This window comes from Pseudorca crassidens, chromosome 2, assembly GCF_039906515.1.
Source record: "Pseudorca crassidens isolate mPseCra1 chromosome 2, mPseCra1.hap1, whole genome shotgun sequence".
Lineage (NCBI taxonomy): Eukaryota > Metazoa > Chordata > Mammalia > Artiodactyla > Delphinidae > Pseudorca > Pseudorca crassidens.
In genome coordinates this window covers 118,668,281-118,679,564 of record NC_090297.1, presented here as the reverse complement: position 1 = coordinate 118,679,564, position 11,284 = coordinate 118,668,281, and the positions used below count along the sequence as shown (strand labels likewise).

The following is an 11,284-nucleotide window of genomic DNA, read 5'->3' as shown; positions in this document are numbered from 1 at the left end:
GTTTGCTAAACTTTTTTTTTTTTTTTTTTTTTTTTTTTTGCGGTACGCGGGCCTCTCACTGCTGTGGCCTCTCCCGTTGCTGAGCACAGGCTCCGGACGCACAGGCTCAGCGGTCATGGCTCACGGGCCCAGCCGCTCCATGGCATGTGGGATCTTCCCGGACCGGGGCACGAACCCATGTCCCCTGCATCGGCAGGCGGACTCCCAACCACTGCGCCACCAGGGAAGCCCGTTTGCTAAACTTTTATACATATAAGAAACACCTATGATACCAATTTTAAGAGTACAAATTTTGGAGTCTTACCCTAAGCCCCAGAAACAGAGTATCCAAGACAAGATGCTGGAAATTGTGATTTTTAAGCAATGAGTCTTAACATCAGGGAAATTTAGAAATACTTCTTTAGTCTATCTTCAGTTTAGTTTCCTATTACTTCATCTAATACTATTTCTATTATTTCATTTCATATCCTACCTGATATAAAAATTTACTCAATTACATGGTTAGGGTACCAATATTGGACTATTGTAAAATTTCAGTTAGGATAGCTCCTTGGAGTTGTAAATAGGTTTAATAATCCTTCACATTCCAACTGTGCTTAAGGGACTTCCCCCTTCCCAAGCTTCCCTATTCCTGCAACTCATGATTGTTTTCAGTGGGCAAAGGCATCAAGGAATGTTTAAAGCAACCTTAAAAGGTAAAATCAATCATACACTCTTTTGCACTAATAGACACTCATCTAGTAGCATGCAAGCAAATTATAAAGTGAAATGCAGCTTAACCAAGCCACACCTTAACTAGGCTCATAAAGGTACCCAACTAGCTACCTTGTCTGAATTTGATTTGCTTTCATTTTAGGATATAGTATCACCCTTTGTACCTGTTATGGGCTGAGTTGTCTCTCCAAAATTTGTATGTTGAAGTCTTAATCCCCAGTACCTCAGAATATGACTGAATTTGGTTTAAGGTCTTGAAAGAGGTAATTAAATTAAAGTGGGGTATATGGATAGGCCCTAATTCAATATGATGGGTGTCTTTGTGAGAAGAGGAGATTAGGATACAGACACACACAGAAGGAAGACCACGTTAAGACATAGAGAAGACAGCCATCTACAAGCCCAAGGAGAGATGTTTTCAGAAGAAATCAACCCTGCCAACACCTTGATCTTGGACTTCTAGTATCCAGAACTGTGTGGAAAAAAAATGTCTATTGTTTAAGCCACCCAATCAGTGGTACTTTGTATGACAGCCCTAGTAAACTAATACAGTGACTTTTATACATGAATCTTTGCAACTTACCTTTCGACCTGCTCTGATATCTTCTGAATCATGGGCAAAGCCTGCACCTTAGTTGTCAGTCTTACCAATGACTGAGTCTATATTAGGATCCTGTTTCTGCCAAAACCAGCCATTCTCAGGACTAGCATTGCAATCCGAGAAAAAGACTACACTATTTTGTAGTATCCTCTTTCTATTTAACTTTAAACTATTTGAGGGTAGAGATAGTCTTCCTGCTTGTGCATCAAAATCAATTTATGCTTGTCTGTTTTTCTCTCCACTGAGCGTGTCTTGAGGATAAAACTGTCTTGCTCAGCTTTATTATTCCAGCACCTATCACAGTGACTAGTACATAATAGGTTTGCCAAAAATGCATGTTAAAAAATGAACAGTGAATGAGTGAATGAATGAATGAAACACAAGTAACATGAAGTCCAGAGAAACAGTACACTATTACGCACCAACCAGGCATTTGATAAATATGCCAACTAGCTGACTAGCGAACAGAGCAACTCTATAAAGATAACAAATTGCATCACTTTTCCCCAGCTAGATTGATTACACGTATTACCATGGCTATTTCTTCCTTGCAACATTTTTCATTATAGGGAATATTAATGAGTTAACAAGAATTCTATCTCTGTTTATCTTCTTTCCCATTTTAACAAGTAATTCTGATGCTAATTGACAAATCCCTAGATTTATAATAACCTGACCACCATGAAAATAGCAGTGTGGTGCAACATTTTAAAAATTTTCTGTGCAAAAGTAATTATTGAAATTCCTTGGTAAAAATTTGAAAACATATCAATAACAAATACTATCCATCTCCAGGTAGGAAGATTTTCCAGGGTTTTCAGGTCACAACTTTTTTTTTTTCTTTTTTTTTTTCTTTTGCAGTACGCAGGCCTCCCACTGTTGTGGCCTCTCCCATTGTGGAGCACAGGCTCTGGACATGCAGGCTCAGCGGCCATGGCTCACGGGCCCAGCTGCTACGTGGCATGTGGGATCTTCCCAGGCCAGGGAACGAACCCGTGTCCCCTGCATCGGCAGGCGGACTCAACCACTGTGCCACCAGGGAAGCCCCTCAGGTCACAACTTTTTAATCAATTAATCGATATATATTTATTTAGCCGCTAAAATATTCAATGTACTATGCTAGGCATCAGTGGGGACAGAAAAAAATATGTAAATTTCTTCTTTCTTATCTCAGAGTACTTATATTTGACTGTGTTGAAAAAATATATACAGGTGAAAAGTTTATATGTCAGAATAACATTACAGGTATTGTGAATGTCAAATAATTTATGTGTAACTTAATATGTAATAAACGATAAAAATAATTTATATGATGTAGAATTTCCTGCAATAAGTTTCATTTTGGAGAATATATATGAAATATATTTTTGTGTATATGCATGTGTGCATAAAAAATATTGCAGGGAGTAATGAATATCAGTCTAGGAAGATAAATACCAAAATGTAACAGTAGTTGTCTTTGGGTGGTAAGGTTCTGAAATGTCTGTTTACTATATTGTGTGAATTTTTACAGTTATGCATACAATAGCTTTGTGTAATTAAAAATATGAGGCTGTAAATAGCAACTACCAAATGAGGGGGGAATATAAAGAGTAAAAGCAAAGACTTCTAAAGAAGAGGAGATAATTAGGGCTGGAATATTCAGGAAAAGCATTGTGGAGAAGGTTGGACATGAGCTAGGCTTTGAAGGATGGGTAGAACTGAGGTGATGGAAGATGCTGGAGGACACTCGTATTTGCACATAAACAGTACCTTTAAGTCAACACAAAGTAACCCCATACACTGACCACCGCAAGAGTGATCCATAGACCCCTCAAAAGCTGTTGACCCTGATATTCCAGAACATCTCATTTATTCCTTGCCTTTTCTTCTATTGCCATCTGGCCTCAGAATCTCAGTCTTGTCTCATATTTGTAAGTCTAGGACTGGTCTTTGGACTTGGCCTTGAAATTGTTTTCCCTCTTTGGCTTCTGCCCTTTCTCAAGGACCCTGACACAAATGCTCCTCTCTCAACCCACTTTAAGTAGCATACCTCACTATAACCAGCCCCAGGACCCATCCTTCTGTCCTGGCACTAGCTAGCTCCTCAGTGGGGTGTGTTTAGTCCTCATCAACCCTAGAGGAGAACATGTTTGACTCCAGACACAGGAAATGGAATGACAAAGTGTGTAATGTACAAAGCATATTTAGAGGCCAATGTTCAGAGTTCAGAAGGAGGGTTCATCTAGGGTAAGTGAGGACAAAGCTGGGTAACATTGAGAAAGACCTTGAAGGTAAGTGTATTAGTTTCTTATTGTTGCTCTAACAAATTATCACAAACATAATAGCTTAAAATAACAAAACAACATAAATTTATATGAGTGGGCTAAAATCAAGGTATTGGCAAGGTTGTATTCCTTCTGGAAGTAGCAAAGAAGAATCTGTTTCTTTGCCTTCAGCTTCTAGAGGCTGCCCACATTCCTTGACTCATAGCCCCTTCCACCTTCAAAGCCTGCAATGGCCAGTTGAGTCTCTCTCACATTAACTGACTCTGACTTTTCTTCTGCCTCTCTTTCCACTTTTAAGGACACTTGTGATTACATTGGGCTCACCCAGATAATCCAGGAGAGCGTCTCTTTCATAAAGTCAGCTGATTTTAACAACCTTAATTCCACCTGCTACCTTAATTCCTCTTTGCCATGTAATGTAACATATTCACAGGTCCTGAGCATTAGGATGTGGACATCTTTAAGAGGGCATTATTCTGCCTGTCACAGATAGATTAAAGATTTGAATTTTGTCCTCTAGATAATGGGGAAATTTTGAGAGTTCTTAATAAGTTACAATGTAAAAGGAAGATTAAGATGCATAAAATCGCTTGGCTCATTTATTACCAGAAAATTGTTATTTCCCCCTTAAATGATTAAATTCTAGATCATATCATCAGGAGATCCATGTCCACTTTTTGCAACTCCATTTTCACAAAGGGAAACAGGATCATAGAGATCTAAAAGTGGCAAGTTACATACTACTTTGATCAAAAATTAAACCAGCAGAATTACCTGATGAGGTGAATTCCTCCCAGGCTCAAATATTCTGTGTCTGTGCACAATGATGCTTTCATTGTAGCAGATGGCAGTAGATTTGACTCAACCAATCTCAATTCTCCATCATACTATGTCTCTCTATCTTCCTATGACTTTCTGCCACCCCCCCAAAATTAATTTCAGACAGGCCTTTGTGCTTTGGCTGACATTCAAAACTGTCACCTCCGTGCACACATTAACTCCAAGGCCTCTGTCATCTCTCACATTAAAATTCTATCACTAGGAGTCAGCACAGCTTGACTCAGCAAGCTAAGGGGCTGGTCTGAGCAAGATGCAGTGACAGCAGGCTTCTCCTGTGACAACTTCGGTCAATTTGACAGCAATAAGACACCCTCCTTAGAACCAGTTGCAGCTCTTGTTGACCCAAGTGGGAAGGTCATCTTTCTGAGCAATTCTCTCCCCTTCCCATGAGAAAGAAGGGCCAAGGGTTACAAGACTTAGGTTGTGAATATTTTATGGTTAAATGACCACAACAGTGAGGAACAATTAGTGAATTCCACAATCTATGTTTATATTCTAATTGTGAAGTATAGCTGTTTGCTAGCTTAAGAGGGACTCTTTAAAATGACAGCTCAAGAAATATACCCACAATGTGGGTAATAGGCAATTGGCAATTCTGTGTTGAATCCTGATATGGAAAATGATTTTGAAATCACCAAGTCTTCCTCAGTTTCAAATAATGATCAGAGAGGTAAAATTTCCAGCGGCCACACTATTGATTACCACCAAGGCAACTCACCGTCTCCCTGTCTTCCCCATGCCTGTCTGTTCTTGTGTGGTCTCTCATTTGGGTGTGTTGTGCAACTAATACCACGATCTGGGTTTGGAGACAAAAAATTCATGAGGATCACAGTTTAAGGATTCATTCACTCAGCTTTTAGGACTAAGTTAAATTACACACAAACACATGAAAAATGACGAACAATAAAGCATTCACTTCAAAGGTCACTTCCTCTATGAAGTATTTTTTGGCCTCTCCCCAACTCCCGGGTAAAGTGAGTGTCTCACTCCTATATTCCCCCACTGTGGTCTTTTTTCTTAATTCAATTTAATTTTATAATATGTAAAATTGCATTGTTTAGGGCTTCCCTAAACAATGTAATGGCTGGGATTTTATTCTTAAGTGACTGTCACAACCGTAACATCAGTGTCTATCATTTGGGAGGGAAGTAACAGTGAATGGCTACAGCAGACATGCCATCCGGCTTAGAGTCAGCGGTACAATAGAATGGAGTTTTGCCCCTTTCAGAAATGAGTCTGAGCTTGGGGGGTGCCACTTAAAATACTGAGCTTGTTTCATTCTCTGTAAAATTTGGTATGAAGCACACTTCACCAAAGGTTTGTGTAGATTAAATGAGATCTTTGAAAAGAAGCTCTACAACTTTATTCCCCATTTGGAATGATTATACACCATCTAGTTTTTCATGTAATGGGCATGTTACTTTTTTAAGATAAAGTGTGGGCTATTTGGAACTCTTCTGCCTGACATAATGCTCTTCAACCACAAGAGCACATTACCTGTAAAAACGGTCCCCACAGCTGTCTCTAGCTGCTTTTTAACTTAATTTTATCTTTAACAGAGATTTTGAGCAGAACATATCATATCACCAAATCACTACTGGAGGGGAGATTGGGATAGAGAGTACAGTGTCATGGAGAAGGAACTGTGAAGTAAACAGAAGAAAATCATCAAGTTCAAAGACTGTTATCCCAGACCTGATCTTCTCCAGACACTATTCACAGCCATCTCAGATTTCCCGGACTTCATACCACTGAAGCTGCTCTTGGGATGTCAGATTCTATCTGAAACTTGGTGTGTCAGCAAGAGACTGGCCAAATATTCAAATAAGCAGTGTTTCGGAGAAACTTCATTGTAAGAAAGATGACAGAGGGGTAGACTTAGGTGACTCCATTCCAACCAGACAGATCTGTGCTGTCATACGGCAGCCAGTTGCCAAGCGAGGGTCACCATAAAAGCAATAAAAGAAGTGGGAAGACTTCTTTTCTTTGATAATAACAACTAATATTTCTAGAGCACTTCAGAATTCACAGAGAAATTCATGTACATTAATTTATTTGAGCCTTTCTGCAATTCTGAATATGTTATTTTCCCCATGTTGTAGCTGAAGAAATAGAAGTTCAGAAAGATTTAGGGCTTTAATGAAGTTCATACAGCCCTTAAGCAACAGAACTGGGATTCAAATGCAGCTATGTTTATGCCAAATTTGAGGCTTTAGACTCAGAGCTGCAGGGACAGGAAATCACAGACCTGTCTGGTGATGTTTATTGCTCTCTGACCCACTGTGCACCCTTTTCCCTTTAGGTTTTGTGCTCTGCTGTGTCCCTTGCCTGAACCTCCCTATCTAACCCCTCTGGCTTATATGAAGCTTAACTAGGCCAAGTGCACTTTTTAAAAACAATTACAAGACAATTTTTTAGAGAAGCTTAGCTTTTCAGAAAAATTGATCAGAAAGTACAGAGAGCTCCCGTGTAACCCCTCTCCCATCCCCCCTGAACACCCTTTCCCCTATTATTTATGTTTTTATTGTGTGGTACATTTGTTACAATTGATGAACCAGTATTGACGCATTATTATTAACTAAAGTCTACAGTTTACAGCAGTGTTCATTCTGTGCTGAACATTCTGTAGATCTTGACAAATGTATGTGTGCATCATTACTGTATCACAGAGAATAGTTTCAGTGCCTAAAAGTCCCCTGTGTTCCACTTATCTGACTCTCCCCCCCTCCTCCAGTACTCCTTACAGCCACTGATTTTTTTACTGCTTCCACAGTTTTGCCTTTTCCAGAATGTCATAGAGTTGGAATCATACAGTATATAGCTTTTTCAGATAGGCTTATTTCCACTTAGAAATATATATTTGAAGTTCCTTCATGTCTTTTCATGGCTTGATAGCCCACTCTTTTTTAGCACTGAATAATATTTCATTGTATCACAGTTTGCTTATCTACTCATCTATTGAAAGACATCTTCATCACTTCAAGTTTTTTCAATTATGAATAAAGTTGCTATAAACATATGTGGATATACATAAGTTTTCAACTCCTTTGTGTATACCAAGGAGCACGTATGTTTGATCATATGGTAAGACCATGTTTGGTTTTGTGAAAAACCGCCAAACTGTCTTCCAAAGTGGTTACACCATTTTTCATTCTCCCCAGAAATGAATGAGAGTTCCTGTTGCTCCATATCCCCACCAGAATTTGGTGATTTCACTGTTTTCAATTTGGCTTTTCTAAGAGGTGTGTAGTAGTATCTTATTATTATATTTATTTGCATTTCCCTAATGACATATGATGTTGAGCAGTTTTTCATTTGCTTATTTGCCATTGTATATTTTTGGTCTATTGTCTATTCATATCTTTTACCCATTAAAAAAAACAACAACTGGTTGTTTGCTTTCTTATTAGGGAAAAAGCACTTTTGCTTTGAAATTTACTATGACCATGCCAGCATTCATGAGTCTTACCTCTCTGAATACCTGCAGCTCACATTATCTGTATACTAATTCTCTCTCACCTATTATGACTTCCACTAACACTTTACTTCCCATGTCTGGTACAGCCTCCCTAACTTGCTGATAAGCTTCTTCAAGGAAGGAATCAGTGTTGTACATCCCTGAACCACCCATAATATCTAACAACATGTTTTGTACATAGTAGGCATTCAGAATAACGTGTACAGTAGTTCAGTTAAAACCAAGACTATGTTTTTAACCAAATTAGGATGGAACTAAGTAGAGTAGATGAGATATCAAGATATCTGTATGCTAGTTATTAATCTTAGAGGCAATTACTTCCTGGGCTTCAGTTTCTTTGTTGTGAAACATCTGGTATAAAGGGCAAACGCTCTATGGCTACGAAATCACTTTGGATGTTTATGAAAGGAGAACTCACTTCTACCATCCGAAAATGTTATATCATTATCACCCTATCCCCAACTTGGAAGAAGGCAAAAGCAAGATTAAAGCTTGTGCCTAACTGCAGTCAAGGACCTTTAGTTTGTAGGAGTTAGAACTTTAAATAATCCAGCAACCACTGAATTAACAAAAGTCTTAATTGGGCAGAATATATTGTCTTTAATAGAAGCTGATAGAGAATGCAAGGTTGAAAGCAACACAGTAGACATATAACAGAAGACTCAAATAGAGTCCACTTTGGGATTGCACCAAGCACACAATAATTCTATTTATTCATTCAACTGATTCATTCATTCATTTATTTATTCATTCCATTTTTTCTATAACTGAAAAGTGTTAAACTCAGGACTCTTTATATTGAAGCAGGGTATGTGCATGTGAAAAATGAAAACTGCCAGAGTCTGCAAATAAGGCTTTGTTAGGTTGTGAGATGATCCTCAGTCAATAGATTCCAGATGTGTAAGCATGTATTTGTAATTTCTTCCGGTGAGGAAGGATTCTGGTAATCAAGACAAGACCTGAGAGGACAGTACAGCTAAGACAGAGGCTGTGTCAAGGACCTTTTCTGTTACTGGTTAATTACATTGTTCAAAGGGCTTATTTTATAAGACTGTTTAATATACCCAAGACTTTAGATAGTTGTGAATTATAAAATACAGGAGTAGGGAGAGAGGGAAAGAGTAGACAAAAATAAAAAACAAAGCAACAAATTCCAAGTGGTACAAAACTTCTTAAATCTTACAAATTTGTTTCAACACATGAAATAAATTGGTAGGTAGCTTTGGCAAATCTCTTGTGTGTGGAAAGGCTGCCAGAATGAATTATTGTTCTGCCTAAACTCCTCCAATAGCTGTTTGGTTGTGGTTACACCTTTGTACATGCTGAATCTCTGAGCTCTCCTCTGGATAAGAAAGCTAATAAATAGTCTCCTACACTATGAAGGGTTACTGAGAGAAATCAAATATTATTTATGTTTAACCATGTTAATTCAGTCAAGGTATATAAAAATATGAGCCATTTTCTGTATCAACACTGGAAATTGGTCTTGGAATAGGGAGGAAATCTTACTAAGCATCAATTTGTTTATAAGGTTAACTTTAGAAATTCGAACCTACTATAAAAGCAGATGCTTCTCATTTAATTTTTATTAAAGGAATTACAAATGATTTATTCAACTTTTTAAAAAATGTGTCATTTTATGTTAATATTCTGGTTATGCTCCTACACCAAGTGAATGAAAAATGTTAACGTTATTTCCAGGGTAATCGTGACATATTTAATTTAGAAGAAATGTGTTAAAGATAAAACCATAATAATTCTGGGAGGCATAAAAAGCACTAAAATAACTGATATATTTATTTAATAGCCCCTAAAATCAACAATTTTTCAGACATTTGGTGCATTGCAGGCATGCGGACATCTGCATTCTGAATTTCAAGTAAGTCTCCTTGATGTCCAAAATTAGGTAGATGCAATGCGCCTTTGTTATTTTCTTTTTCTTTCTTTTTTGACATTACTATAACCAAGATGTTTGGTAAACAGTGAATTATGAGTTTGGGATCATCAGAAAAAGGTTTTTTAAACAACTTTCCTGACTACAAAAAATCTCTTCAGGTAGTAGATCCATCCCAATGTCATGGCACCTAGAACAAGAGCTTCAAAGGACCAAAGGACCAGTCTGCTGTTTGTGCTGTCATTGATTTCTCTGTGTATCTCTCCCGAACTTCCATGTATTCCTGTTCATGCTTTCCAGCTGTCATCGCCACTGCGAGCTCATTAATCATTTCTTCTAGCTTGTTCTGGTGAGCTTCTGTTTCCATGTCCTTTTGGAGCCTCCCCAATATCAATGGTGAACACCACTATCTTTGGAGTCATGTTGGACATTCCACTGCTAAAACAAAACTTATATGCTGCTGCTCCATCCATGTGAGCAGCAAATGTGTATTTCCCACTGGACTCCCAGTCTCCTTTATAAATTCCTTTATTATCAGGCCCTGTAATCTCCACGTCAATGTCCACGCAGCCAGCCTCAGCCACCTCAAAGATGAGGCCCATCTTGCTGCCCGAGGTGACTCGCTCGAAGAAGCACTCCTGGGCATGTGCGTCAATGCTGACGCCTCGATGCTGACAAAGTAACCCGAGGCAGTGGCCAGGAGGGCGGCCAGGATTCGTTAGTTTCTATGGGCTCTCAAAACAAGATTATTTGTATTTTGTTTTCCTTATAGTTTATCTACATGATAAATGTTGATAGTACAGAGATTGTTTAATTTTTATTTATTTATTGGCCATGTGGCTTGTGGGATCTCAGTTCCCCGACCAGGGATGAACTCGTGCCCCTGCAATAGGAGGGCAGAGTCCTAACAACTGGACCACCAGGGAATTCCCTGTACAGAGACTGTTTCACATTTAACATTTCTTCTCAAGTAAATATAGTTAGAATGGCCCTTGATGCTAGAAGACACAGATGACCCTGTGCATTATTCAGCTTTCCTCAAGTTAAACAGCCCACAAATTTCAGTGGCTTACAACAACAAAGGCTTATTTCTCACTCACATTACGTATTGGTGACTGTTCTGCTTCTCCTCCCTGTGTCTTCTTTATCCAAGAATCTGGAGTAAGAGAAAAGTCCCTCTCTGCTCAAGGCAGAGGAAAAGAAAAAGAAGGCTGGCCAAAACTCTGTGATGACAGCTCAAAACACATTTCCTTGGCCAAACCTGATCTTAAACCAGATCCTTTGACCAAGCCTGATGTCCGGGCAGGTAAATTCCTGGCCATTCCACCCCCTCACCACCACTCCCCTACCCTCCAATAAGCCTACTAGAGGAATGGGGGAAGGGAGTAATTGAGGACAATAATACAATCTGCCATACCATGACTCACATTTTTTTTAGAAAGATATGTATCTCTTGATATGAGAGAGATTATACTTGGTCTATGTTGAAC

At 38.7% G+C, this 11,284-nt stretch overlaps 1 pseudogene; it reads right to left on the bottom strand.

Annotated features, from left to right (window-relative positions):
- Nucleotides 1-9,919: 9,919 nt before the first annotated feature.
- Nucleotides 9,920-10,509, bottom strand: LOC137209284 (transmembrane emp24 domain-containing protein 2 pseudogene; annotated as a pseudogene).
- Between the last annotated feature and the right edge of the window lie 775 nt (nt 10,510-11,284).